Below are 14,591 nucleotides of genomic sequence, written 5' to 3'. Positions count from 1 at the left end.
TGAAAGGGCATACATAACTGAAAACACAATTATTCATGATTAAGTATCATCTAATATTTCATGCATACACAGTCTATTTTAATATGCATATTTTAAGTCCAATTGAACTGACTTTCCTTTTCAAGGGTTCATTATTACTATCTCCTTTTCCACAGGGGGTAAAGAAAAAAAAAGCAAATGTTCCATAATGTATCATATGTTGAAATGACAGGGGGAAAATGCTGTTCTATCACTACAGCAAATTCCGTTAAATGTCAAAAGAATTTAAAGCCTTGTTGTTGCAAATCTCAAGCTCAGAATGTTATGAGTATTTAGATCTTTGGCAGCTTTAATATCAAATGAATGTGGAAATCCTTCGGAAATCTGTTTGGTCTTAGAACAGACCATGATTACTAGTTTGTTTAAAGAGAAGTTCATAATGATAAATGGGATTGAGGAAACAAGGGAAAGAGGCGGAATTGTTTATATTTTGTAAAAAAAAAACTTTTATTATAAATATATATATATTTTTTTTTTTTCTGTTTTCACTGGATAGAAGAGCCTCCATTTCCCATACTATTGAGACAACTAGGTGACACAACAAATAGAGCACTGGACCTAGAATAAGGAAGATTTGAGTTCAAATAATTGCTTACCAGCTATGTGACCCTAGGAAAGTTGCAACCTCTGTCAGCCTTGGTTTCCTCATTTATAAGATGAAGATAATAATAGCACCTACCTCCAAGGGTGTTTGTAAGGATAGGGAAATATTTATAAAGAAGCCTTTTCTAGTCCTCTTACTCTTAGTGCATTCCCTCTGAAACTATTTCCAGTTTTCCTTTATTATTGTCTTGTTTGTATATACTTGTTAGCTTGTTGATTCTTCCATTAGGCTGTGAGCTTCAGAGTAAGGATTGTTTTTTGCCTCTCTTTGCATACCTAGCACTTAACACAGTTCCTGATGCTGTTCAGTCATTTCAATTGTAGCCAACTTTTTGTGACTCCATTTAGGGTTTTCTTCATAAAGATGCAGAAGAGGTTTGTCATTTCCTTCTCCAGATCATTTTGCAGATGAAGAAATTGATGCAGTATTAAATAATTTGTCCAGGATCACAGCTGGCAAGTATCTGAGATAAAACTTTCCTAACTCCAGGTCTGACCCTGCATTACCTAACTAGAAAGAAGATCAGATTATATCAGAAAACCTGAATTCAAATTCTATTTCCACCATTTAGCCACTATCTGCCTTTAAACAAATAACTTGGCTTCTTTGAACTTATTTCTTCTTAAATTCTAAAAATTTATGGAAAGTCAATTATTAAATAAGTAAGTAGATGAGCAGAAGCATTGAGTCACCTGAGAGGGATAGTATAAAAGTATGCATGCTTGACTTAAGTGGTGAACATATGCCAAGGCTAACCAGCAGATGAGAGCTGGGATAAAACTCAGGTCAGTCTCATCAAGCCCTCTTCTCATTCCACTGTCCTTGACATGCAATGAATTTGGATGACATCCACCCAAATTCTTTGACTGGGCTTATCTCCTGGGTATCCAAGCAGCTATCTCACTGTTAATATATTTAGCTGAGTAGCAACAAAGACTCTGATGAAAGAAATTCTTGTCACCAAACAAACTCTTAATATTACCAACACTGAAGCTGAAGCTACAAAATCTGATCATTTCTGCACAATAGTTTTAATGTTACTTCTTAGTTTTTAAAATTCATGCTATTAATTTAAAAAAACCATCCTCTGAAATTATGAAGTCAGAATAATGTACCACATTTTCCCATGAATAAATTAAATAAGTCCTGCTACCCACAATCTGCTGATTATGATCCAATGACAGCAGAATCTATTTTCTAATTTAGTCAAAGGAGGAAAAAAATTATATTATTCAATTCCATTTGAAAAATATTTATTAAATCTTTACTATGTCCAGAGTACTGAGCTAAGCAGTCAAGGAGACTCAAAACTGAGAGAGGGCATAGTGCCTGCTTTTTATGGAGTTTATAATTAAACTAAAGAAAAAAAAAGGACACATGCTCATATGACTCAAGTTCTATAGTATTTCAGTTGACTGATGATCTTATTAGGGTAGGTATTCCATGCATTCCTCAATAACGATCATAGCCTGACCATGCCTTCTCATCTGAATTCTCTCTACTTCCCATGTCTGCCACAGATGGTTTTTAAAACATGCTTGTGTAGACATCTTCCAGTTCTCTTTACATTGTGAGAGTGCCAATGGAGCTTGTGGGTCATCAATCTTTCTTGTTACATGACATCTGAAGAAGAAAAGTTGGGGAAAGCAGCTGGAAAATCTTTTTGCAACCTGTCCTCAATTTGCTTTTTCAATCTTTGGAACATTACTAGTTTCCATGCATATTTATTGTTGTTTGTCTTTTGTTTGAAAAAAAGACCAATGGCATCATGGGATAAGGTCTTGACTTATGCATGAATTAGATTTAAGTAAGGCAGAGCCACACAAAGTCTTCAGCCTCACTCTTTCTTCCAGTTATCAAATTCCACTGACAAGACGAAAGTTCAAACAACTAATGATGGCCCAAAATATAGTGAATGACTTTAGAGGATGTTTGACCAAAATTAAGTTCTCCATAATGCCAGCTTCAGCTGCCATTCTAGGCTATTGGAATAAATCATTCTCATTAATCCATTCTAATGAGAGAAGTCTTCAAACTTTCTGTATACTCCAGCAGAGCTGGTTTTCTTGCTGTTCCTCATTTCCAGGACTTCATGTTTTCCCCTTCTATGATTTAAAAAATATATGTTCATTTATGTTTTTAATATTTTTCCAGATTATCTGTCAGTACAATATCCAATAGTCATTTTCTCACATTTTGTGATCCATGTTTTTTCTCCCTCCCTCTTCTCCTCCCTCCCCAAGACAGCAGGTAATGAAGTATAGGTTGTGCACATTATTATACAATATATATTTACATATTCATCATGTTGCTATAGAGCACACATATTCATAGAGATAATAAAGTGAAGAATGACATGCTTCAATCTGCATTCAGACCTTACCAGTTCCTTCTATGGCAGTGTATAGCCTTTTTTAATCATGAGTCCCTTGAAGTTGTCCTGGATCCTTGCATTGCTGATAATAGTTAAATCATTCACAGTTGATCATTGTACTTTATTGCTTTTACTATGTACAACATTTTCCTGGTTCTGCTCACTTCACTTTGAATCAGTTCATGTAAGTCTTTCCAGGTTTTTTTGTGATCTTGTTCATCATTTTTTATGGCACAATAGTATTCCATCACAATCATATACTGCAACTTGTTTAAACATTCCCCAATCAATAGAAATTCCTTCAGTTTCCAGTTCTTTGCCACCATAAAAAAAAAAAAGAGTTGCTATAGATATTTTGAGTATAATTAGGTCCTTTCCCCTTATCTCTGGGCTCTTTGGGATACAGACCTAGTAGTGGTATTTCTTAGTTAAATAGTATACGCAGTTTGATGAACCTTTAGGCATGGTTGTAGATTGTTCTCCAAAATGGCTATATCATTTCTCAGTTCCACCAACCATGTATTAATGTTCCAAATTTTCCACATTCTCTCCAACATATATTATTTTCCTTTTTTTTTGTCATTTTAGACATTCTATATATGTCACTATAAAGTGACACCTCAAAGTTAATTTAATTTAATTTACATATCTCTGAGTAATATTGATTTGGACCATTTTTTCATATGACTAAAGATATTTTTAATTTCTTCATATAAGAATTGTCTGTCCCTTTATGCTTTTAAATTTATTATAATCTATATATCTAGAATTCCTTTCTTCTCTTCATCTTTAGACTCTCTAGTTTCCTTTGAGGGTTAGATTAAGCATCATTTTCTATGAGACCTTTTTCTGTTGTCTCCATATGCTACTGTCTTCCCCTCCAAATCATGTTGTAACATAATTATATTTTGCATATATTTAATATACCTACTGTGAATTTCAAAACTACTCAACCCTGTTCAAACCATTCTTTAGAGGATGGGATTTGGCTATTTCCTGATCAATAACAACAGAGATACTTGGAATGACAGAATCAGGTCTTGGAAACTACAATCTCCACCCTACTCAGGGTAACAGGATTTAGGAAGGGCTGCAGCAAAGCTCAAGATTTAATTATTTGAGAATATGACCTTCAACAGACATGTGCAAAGGGAACAGACCTCTGGGCAGTCCTGGGTTAAGCTAGAGCCACCATTGGCACAGGGGAGACACAGGAAGTGAGGTAGAAGACAGCTGAGGAGTCTGGGGACTTCCTGTGTGGAGGAAAGGAGGTTGTTGGAGGCTGGTTGCTTGGAGTGGAGGCCCTGAGACTGTTTCTCCATTTTGGTCACATGAGTGATAGGGGCTGGTCTCTTTTCTTTGCCTCGGCTATCCAAGGCCTTGGGCCTTTGGCCCAACCTAAGCAGAGGGGGTATTTAAGCCCTATTCCCTTCTCTCCCCTTTCTCTCTCTCTCTCTCTCTCTCTCTCTCTCTCTCTCTCTCTCTCTCTCTCTCTCTCTCTCTCTCTCTCTCTCTCTCATTCCTTTCTTCCTCCTGTTTGTAATTAAACTCTATAAAAGGTTGACGGCTGACTTGAGTTTTCATTTAGGAATTACATAGCTGAATTCCTTGGTGACCTTAAATTAATATATATCAGTCTTTTAAAGTGATTTCCATATCACACTACAAAAGAGCATCTCTTTCCTGCTATGTAAACTTTTTGAAAGTAGGGATTATTTTTTTTTTGCCTTTGTATTCCAAGTGCTTATTATAGTACCTAGAACATCAGAGATACCAAATGGATTTTGGTGATTGACTAATAAAGAGGAGCTTCAGGATGGAGACAATCTAGTTTTGAGGGACTTGAGAGATAGATAGAATCTCAAAGTATCTGATAGAGAATAAGATCCAAAAGTATGAAGAAAAAATATTGGACCTTATTATTAATAGTGTTTATGTAATTCTAAGTTTTGCAAAACATTATGTAACATCTCATTGGATCCTCACAACAACCCCATGAGATTGCCGTTATTATCCAATTTTTACAGATGAAGAAATTGAGGCTGATAAAGGGTTTTTGTCATTGTTTTGATTTTCAAATTTAAATTCAAATCTTCTGACCCTAACTCCAACACAGTACCATTTAGTTAACAAAAAGTTACAAATGATAATAATTACTACCAACCAATATTCTAACTTTCATAAGATATAGATATTGATATTTTATATCAAAAGATACAGTCTTTTGCAAGTGGTATTCTGCAATTTATTTTATTGTTAACATGACATAACTGAAAGGCACAGAGAATACAAGATTCTTCTTTTCTTATTTTGGAGGGACTACTAAAAAGAATTAAAAATAAATAAAACAAAAATTTTCCCCTTAAGGTTTCTCTTTCAATAACTTGTCTTCAAAGGCTATGGCAAACAGAGAACAGCTAGAGCTCAAAGCAAAAAGGGTCAGACCTAGAGACGGAAAGTCATTGGTTCAAATTTAACCTCAGACACTTTCTAGCTGGGTGATTCTGAGCAAGTCACTTAACCCCAATTGCCTAGCCCTTACTACTTTTCTGCTTTGGGACCAATACTTAGTACTGATTCTAAAAATGGAAGATAAGAATAAAAAATAACTAGTACATCAGAGATAACTGTGTGCAACTCCTTCCTGAACACGATGAACAAAGAAGGCGTAAAGTAGAGGGTTCACCAAAGGGGCTCAACACTTTTATAGTCCAAAGCAGGGCTCAAATTGAAGAGATATACCCTATAGATAATGAGGTCTTTCAGAGACTTGTGTTCACAAATGATGTTACACTGGATGTAAATAATTACAATAAGAAAAAATTACCTGAAATGCATATTTTAAGTACTATATATAAAGTCCAAATAAAGAATAATCTTAGCAGACTGGGTAATCGCCCTAATAACTGACATTTATATAACACCTTAAAATTGGCAAAGGACATTACAGTTTTTAATTCTTCTGATTCTCAGAATACTCAAGGGCCATGCTATTTTTATTCCTATTATACAGATCCAGAAACTGAGGCTCACAAGGGATTAAATAACTTATCTAAGGTTACACAGCCAGAAAGTGTTTCAGGCAAAATTTGAATCCAGGTCTCCTTGATTCCCTTGATTCCTCTGTATTATGAAGACTTTCCAGTGGAGACAGGATTTAAGCCTGAGCATTTAATTATGCAGAATTTTTAATACTTTATATTATACTATGTGTGTGTTGTATTTGTTTTATAATATTTCTTATACGTCAGGCATCAAAGTGGCTTAGTAGATGGAGTGTTAGGCATGGATTCAGGAAGACTTGATTTCAAATTCAACCTCAGACATTTACTAGTTATGTGGCTCTGGGCAAGTCACTTAATCTCTGTTTGTCACAGTTTCCCCCTCTATGAAATGGGGATAATAACAGTATCTATGTCCCAGGGTTGTTGTGAAGATCAAAATAAATTATTTACAAATATCTTAGCACAGTGCTTGTCACATAGTAGGCATAATCTAAATGCTAGCTATTATCAGCTTTATTTTTGCTTTCTTACTAAAACTAGATAATGAGAGAGGAATTACAATAGGAATTATGTTTTCTATTTCTTTGTATCACTCCTTCATAGCTCCCTCCTTCATCCTTTATAGAAAGAAGCGAATTTTCTTTATAGAACGCCTTTGTAGCATCTGCCTCCCAAAGTGACATAAATTTCCTATAGTAATATTTGCCACAATGTGAAGCCAAATATCCCACCACTTCATGTTTAGCCTTTGCCTTCAAGCAAGGACTAATGGAAAATATAGAAATGTCCTACCTCCCCTTCAGCCAGCGGCCCCCATCCTACTGTGTCCTGGGAGGATGAGCGGATGAGGGTTCCAAGTCAAGGGCATGAATGATCACAGCTGCCATAGGTTATTAACAACAAACTAAAAGCTTCTACAAAGTATCTCAAGGTTTACAAGTGTTTTCATAAAAATAGCTAACATTTAATGTCGATAAAGCACTTAACTTTCATTTTCTCCTCATCATAACCCTAGGAGGGAGGTATATTATTATCCCTATTTTACAGATGGGGCACATACTTAGTGTCTGAGGGTATTTAAACTCAGAACTCTCTGCCTATGGGTCACTGATGCTTTCTCTCCCCCCGAAACAACCACATAAACTAGATGTGCCAGGCATATATTCTCTCCATTTTAAGGATGAGGAAACAGACAGAGCCATCACTGGATTTGCTGATGGCTATATTATGGAGAAGTATTGAGGCTGGCATTCCAAAACTTATCTGCACATTCTTTCTTGTAGAGAAGAGCAAAGCCTAGGGATGCGCAGAATACCATTAGACCAGTCTCTAGCCTCCAGGAAACAAAGCATTTTCTATCTCTTGCAGGTTTCAGCCAGGACTAATGATGCATTTGGTTTAGAAGCTGGTTCCCTTAAAACACACATGCTCGACCTCCAGAAGTTCCCTTAAAAGAAAGGGGATGCCCTAGCAGAGGGAGGGAAGCTGCTCGTAGCCATAACAACACAGTCCCTGGTCCAGGTGATACAGATTGTAGGTATGCCAAGAAGGTAGTCACTGAAACTTGAAAAGCAGGTGATTTGTATTAGGAGAAAACAGTTAACTGACAGCAGCTAAGAGCTAAAGGATTCAAATATGCTTTTGTCTAATGGAGGAATGAATATAAGCTACATAAATAGAATTTAACACACACACACTTGCGCATACAAAGTTTAATTAGGAATATTTTCAACTGGGGAAAAACTCTGAGGGGCAAGAATAGAAATCTTAAATGGGTGGCAGTCCCACCAGACACCTAAGGTCTACTGTGGATTATCACTCACCTTTAGTGGTCAGACTGGCCTGGGCTACTGCCTCTCCCCACCACATCTCCATCCTAATTTTGCTAATTTTTCTAGCTGAAAGTATTCCTAGTATTAGCTGACCACTCAGCCTCACATGAGTTGGAAGGTAGTGTAGGAGACAAGCCATGCAAAGGGAGAATTCATTGTGATGGAACCCCAAGTGGCTTAGGGCAACCCAATCATGAGTTGATACAGCTGAGTGAGGTGAGAAAAGAGAAAAACAACAGCCACAGTGAGGGAGTTCCTTCCACAGTGACACCATGGAGGAGGGTAAAGGGGGTGGAGGAAACAGACTTATTTTGCTCATTTTTCTCCCATCAGAACCCTGGACTCTTCCCTTGGGTCACCTGGCCCTAATAGATAAGATTTCCCCCTATATTTCAGGGGCCTAGACCTTAAAGCTACTCTTCAATGTGAACCATTCTATACTATTTTCCATAATCCTTTTATGCTATCTTCCTCCATCAGTACATATATGCCTCAAGGACAGATCTATTTTGCTGCTATATTTGTATCTCCAGCACTTAACCCGATGCCCTGCACAGAGTAAGCATTTAATAAATGCATTATCTATCTGCCTGTGGTAGATACGGCTCTGAATACATATCAGTATTCACAAAAATGCACTTATAAGGAGACAAAATGAAAAAAAAAACAATTTACTCAGACCTTGGTGCTCACTACATTCACTTTGTTTATTGTAAATGAATTCTTGGAACTTCATTTTGACTTATATGTTTACTTATATGTCCCTTTCCCTCCCTGAAACTTGGACTTTTCTCCTTAATCTGCTCCTGTCTCCCTCTTCATTATTAACATTCTGCTCCAAGCCAATGTTTTCCCAGAAAGCTATGAAGGTAGGAGAGAGGCTTTCTCATTGAGAAGCACCTTTATGGTGGATTGTACTATCAAAGAGACTCAAATGTTATCTGCTTTGCTAATGGGCTGCCTCTCATAAGGCAAAGGTCTCTGTTCTTTAAGAGTTCCTGTTCTCTAATTTCCAAATTTCTAGCTCTCTAGGCGAGTCTGTTTTTCCTCTGGGACTAGTTCCACAGAGGATTCAATCACATCTCTGAAGGTATGTCCCCACCTCAGATAGAGAAATTCCTATTTTGAGAATGTTAAGGAGTTTGACATGCTGCCTTCAGGTTATTTTGAGCTGTGAGGACTTTGGGATTTTTTTTTTTAAGCCAGAGAACAGTACAGGATAAAAAACTGCCAAGCGCCAGTCAGCTGCAACTGCACATAGTAAGCATGCACTCCATAGTTTAATGCTATAGTCCTGATTAAAAATAGATTTTAATTCGCCAGTGGGTTTTAAACTAAGACTATGCACCTGTGTTTTCCCATTTCCTTTCGTGAACCCTGTCACCCAGTTGCCAACGTGCTCTTCAGCTAAGTTGATGTCTCTACCTGTGCTCATCTACATCTCTGCTCAGACTTGGAGAAAGACTTCAGGGGCATTGTCTACGAAGAGCAGTTTTTGTGGTCATTAAAAGGTGTCTTGACATGAATTTTTGAGCTGCTTGTTAAAAGCATCCTTGGGGGGGGGGTAAATGTTATAAAAAACTGAGTTCCAAAGGAATAGATGACAATATTACTTTTTTTTTTCATTTTCTTTCTTTCCCTTTAAAAAAAATTGGCAGAGGGAAGCCTCAGTGGTGCTCTGGCTAATAGGGAAAGGCATTCCAACCCCACCCAGCACTCAAACACTGGATTCTTTATGCTAAAATTAGAACACAGCTCTGGCATTTCGCCTCGTGCTCTAGTTTTCTCCTTTAGATCCTGGGTGTGTCTTTGGAAGTTTATAGCAGCAAGCAGTCTAACACTAGTAACACGTGACTGGTTTTTTGGCCATAGTCTAACTGTGAGACTAGAAGAATGGTTTCAGCTGTAGTGCATTACCAGTTTAGTTTCTTCCAAAGTCCTCTCCTAGAATGTAAGCTCCTAGAGGGCAAGAACTACTTTTTTGTGCCCCCTGACCATTGCTGAGATGACCAAGTTGCTGGAGCTACAAGAAGGGAGCCTACAGAAAGGTGAAGATGAAGCAGGTGAATAGCTGATGCAGGGGGGACTCTGAAAGGCTAAAAAAGAGTGAACAGAGAGGGGCTACAGAGACTTATGATGTATGAGGCTCAATAAAGGGAACTGAGCATGGTAGCCTGAAGAAGAAAAGACAGGAGGGGTGATTGGGGATAGAAAAAGGAACCCTTCAAATGTTTGAAGGACCACTACGTAGATGATGGGTTAGACTGGTTTTACTTGACCTCAGGAACAATGGTATAGAAAGAAGACCACATTGGTCTTGATATTAGGAAATCTTCCTATTACACATTCTCCAGAGGTAAAGTTTTCCCCTCCTAGGAAATTTTTGAGCAAAGACTGGACAGCTAATTGTCTGGTGATGTTATAGCAAGGATTCCCATTATGTTTGTGCTAGACTACATGGACACAGCTTCCTTGGAACTCTTCAATTCCATGATTCTGTGCTGGCAATGCAACTTCATGTACATAGTAAATATTTTATAAATGATGTTTTGATGAATGATGAATAAATTGTCAGCAGAGAGACTGGACTCATGAAAAACCTGTGTAACAGACAGATAAATGATTTTTATTTTGTTTTTCCTCTCTTTGCTCCATGGTACCATCACCCTTCTTCCATATTTCCCTGGGGTTCAGATGTATGAACTCCCACATATCCTTCTAATCAAAGCCCCCTGACTTGCTGAGAAGACCAAGTTGCTAGAGCTGCAGGGAGAGAGCATATGGGAAGAAGGAAATGCTGTAAGTGAACAGCTGGTGCTGGGGGAATAAAGAAAGGCAGGAGGCTTATATGCATGTAATCAGTGAATAAAGGAAGAATTGGATCTACCTGTCTATAAAGAACTGCTTCTCCCCATCCATTCTCAACTTTCTTCTTTTTTAACATCTATCACCTTGTTTTGACACCTCTTTCCTTTTCAAGCTGATCTTAATATTAATTTTTAATCATACTCCCCCATGTACATTAACTGAAAGAAATAATATCATAGAGAGACCCACTCTGTGACTTACCCTAGTCTTTAGCCCCAAATCCACCTTGCTGCTGGGAGTGAAAGGGTTAGAAGTGCTCCTTTGCTCCTAGGCGTGCAGCAACAGCTTACATGTCATTCTCTTACCTCATTCATTAAGGTACTTCTCTTTGTTACTCAGAAGAGTGCAAAGCTGAAAGGTGAAGAGGCTGCTGATTAGGAGATTGTGAAGATAGGGTAGGTAGGTGGGTCAAGAGGAAGAAGCTTCTCTCTCTACTCTGTGTTCAAGAAAGACATATTCTGTGGTATAGAATTCCATTAAATGTTGCCTTGCTAGATATTTGGACTCCCTGAGAACAAACACTGTATGTTTTAAATGACTTTCTTTCTATTGTACAGCAGCACATCATTCCTTGTATATCACTTAGAATAATAATTAAGTACCTAGTATATGTATGACTCTGGTCAAATGTTTATATTTTATAGAATCGGTAGTGCCTATTGATTCTCAGTCATATAACTTCTTTATAGAATAATCTTGGATAATTAATGTGCTTTCTCTATGTCACTACTTAACAAATAAAATGGATATGGGAGTGAAAACTCAGATACTCATGAATAAGGAATATAAATTACTGCTTTTAAACTATTTCTACTCAAGTTAAAAGCTATCAAACCATAATGTTCTGGCCAAAAAAAATCGACAAACAAGCAAAGCAATCCTCCCCCCAAAATAATAGTAATAATAATCAAGGCTATTCCTTCAATAAAATTGGTCTCTATCACCCATGAGAAGGGAAATAAAGAGATATGAATGGAATCACCACCACTACTTAGGAAAGATATTATGCTGGAGAAAAAAAAAATCCATGGAACAACCCTTAGACCTAGAAATAGTACTTCCTCTTTCTGAAAGAGTAATTATAATTATTTAATATTGTTTAGCCACAAAGATAAAAATAACAAATGTATAGCATATTATGGGTAAGTACATATTATCCCATTTTTTCTCAAAAAGCAGGAGAAAGATACAGTACAGTAATCTATGACTCGTTTTCTAGATGGGGAAACCTATATCCAAAAAGGTTGACTGACCCACCCCAAGGGTGTCTAGTGCTTCTAAATTTAAGTCTAGTGTTCTTTCCTTTACATATAATTCTAATTACTTTTCCTGTAGTAGAGGTAACCTGGTACAGTACAAAGAATATGGACTTTGGAGTCCAAGAACCAGAGATCCAATCCTGGCTCGAATAATACCAATGTGACCTTGGAAAAGTCATTTTAATTCTCTAGCTCTAAATTTCCTCATCTGTAAAATGAGATGGTTATACCCAATGGCCTCTGAAGTTCCATAATAGCAGTGTGATAGATTTGAGTCAGTAATGCTCACCTTTACCTTGTCCCCTTTCTCCCTGCCCCCATAGCTGCATGCATTTCCAGAATGACCCCTCCAAGGTTAAAAGAACAGTTTGCATCCAGGGAATAGAGTCCATAAAACAGGCAGCCAAGAAATACCTGGAGCTGTACTTAAACCTAAGCCTCATGTTGTCAACATGCTTTACATGAACTGAAATGACTCTAGATCAGCTGTTCCACCTTGCAATTTCTCACATTGCTTGTTGAGGATCACCTGAGTAATAACCTAAACTAAGAGTCAAGAGCCTATAAGATCTCCAATGCTTGTTCAGTAAGCATTGTTTATATTAAAAAAAAAAAGTCTGGAAACTAGATAACTGCCTCCTCACTGACTTTCCTCTGCATCTGTTCCAAATGCCCTAAATAAAGAGATTGTGCACATAGCTCCCAAGAGTGCCCTTGTTGTGGATGGAAAAAGAGGTGTTCCTGGCACACCACAGACCCAAATTCCCACTCTTATCCTCTTCATGAAGAAGTCCTCAGGAAAAGATTAGCTTTTCCAAGTGTGATCCTGATAATGCTTAGTCCTGGGAAACCAGAGAATGTCTAATCTTAGGGAAGAGGATGATAAGAATGGTAGAGAAAAGGGAAAAAAGAGAAAGGGAAGGAAGGAAGGAAGGAAGGAAGGAAGGAAGGAAGGAAGGAAGGAAGGAAGGAAGGAAGGAAGGAAGGAAGAAAGGAAGGAAGGAAGGAAGGAAGGAAGGAAGGAAGGAAGGAAGGAAGGAAGGAAGGAAGGAAGGAAGGAAGGAAGGAAGGAAGGAAGGAAGGAAGGAAGGAAGGAAGGAAGGAAGGAAGGAAGGAAGGAAGGAAGGAAGGAAGGAAGGAAGGGAGGGAGGGAGGAAGGGAAGGAGAGGTGAGAGAGATAAAAAAGGAAGGAGGAAAGTAAAACAAACAGAAAGGATGAAAAAGAAAGAAGAGAGGGGCTGGGGAGTGGCTCTAGCAAGAAGCAGCAGTGCTGTCAAAAATCTCAAAGTAAAGGAAAAGAGAATAAACAAGATCTTGAAATGCCTTGTTTCATAAAATGCTGTACTAACAAGCTGAAAGCCAGCGATTTGAAGATCACTCATCTAAATACCTCCCAGGATGTCTTCTCTGATTAAGGATTTGTGAGGGTTATTGAGTTTTGAATTAAATGCACTTTAATAAAACAGTGGAATGTTCTTATCTGATTGCACCTGTATTGATTGTGTTAAAGAGGTCTATCCTCGGATTGGGGTCAATGATTTTACATAAACTACACTAGCAGCACAGGGCTGGGTGTTCACCCTTAGAAACCTTGTTGGCTGACCAGCTTGTAAGATTGGATAATTTAGGAGTCTTAAAAGCAAACTTCTCCAATTGTGCTGCTTCTTTTCACTCAGACTTCTGAAACATTTACTCAGTTGTGTTGCTTTAACAATTAATAATAATAATTTCATTAAAAATTAATAATAATAAATTCATTATTTATTATATTTTTATTATTACTACTCCTTTAAAGAATAACACTTCAATCCAATTTTGTGAAACTCTCAAGCAAACAGTATTTCTAGGACCATGCCCAGGGAACTGGGCAGTATATAATATATAAATAAATAAATAAATAAAAAGAATGTTCAAGGTGGGGCCCAGCTCTTGTCTGGAAAGCCAAGTCAATGGAATTATAAATATTCATTCAGAATTTGCTTCAGAGTTTTTCCATTAGTTTTCTTGTTCCTGAGATTACTGTGAGAACTTCCACACCCACCATTAACTCTGGAGTAGCAAAAGACAAGATATTTTGTCTTAAAAAAACCAACAACTTTACCCTCATTTCTATAAGCAGGCAATTATTAATCAAGTTATTTTTCAGAAACTTGAAAATTACCACTTATTAACCAGGCTATTAAGTATGTAAATCTGAACATATTAGTAAACTAACTCATAGTGGGCATATTTCCAGGGTTGTTTTTTTTTTCTAAAAAAAATTATAGAGATAAGCTTTAAGCAGTTTTTCCCCCTCTAGAAACATGGAACAGGAAAACTAGCTTCCAAGAGTTCAAACACAAGTAAGGAAAATCTCCTAGGCAGAACAAAAAACTTTAGCTCACATCCTTGAGAAGAAAAACAAGAAACCGAGGGAATGTTTAGATCAGTGCCTGAAATCTTTTCTAGATTTTAAAACAGTAAGAACAATTTCAGGGGGGAGAAGAGATAAATTATTCTATCAACATCATAAATAGACTTCTAAGCAAGAACAGTTGACAGTCAAAGACAGGAGAGCCACCCGGTCATCATTTCCTTTGCAACTCCTAGGGGAAGTTCTGTGAGGTCAGG

The 14,591-nt window shown here is 37.4% G+C and overlaps 1 long non-coding RNA gene across 1 annotated transcript in view; it reads right to left on the bottom strand.

The window, feature by feature from the left end:
- Window positions 1–11,469, bottom strand: part of LOC103099731 (uncharacterized) — a 49,961-nt gene extending 38,492 nt beyond the window's left edge. Inside the window, exon 1 of the long non-coding RNA XR_463151.3 lies at window positions 10,924–11,469. This is a non-coding gene — a long non-coding RNA (uncharacterized LOC103099731). The remainder of the gene's footprint in view (window positions 1–10,923) is intronic.
- Between the last annotated feature and the right edge of the window lie 3,122 nt (window positions 11,470–14,591).

Source organism: Monodelphis domestica, chromosome 2, assembly GCF_027887165.1.
Source record: "Monodelphis domestica isolate mMonDom1 chromosome 2, mMonDom1.pri, whole genome shotgun sequence".
Classification (NCBI taxonomy): Eukaryota; Metazoa; Chordata; class Mammalia; order Didelphimorphia; family Didelphidae; genus Monodelphis; species Monodelphis domestica.
This window is presented reverse-complemented; position numbering and strand designations above follow the sequence as displayed.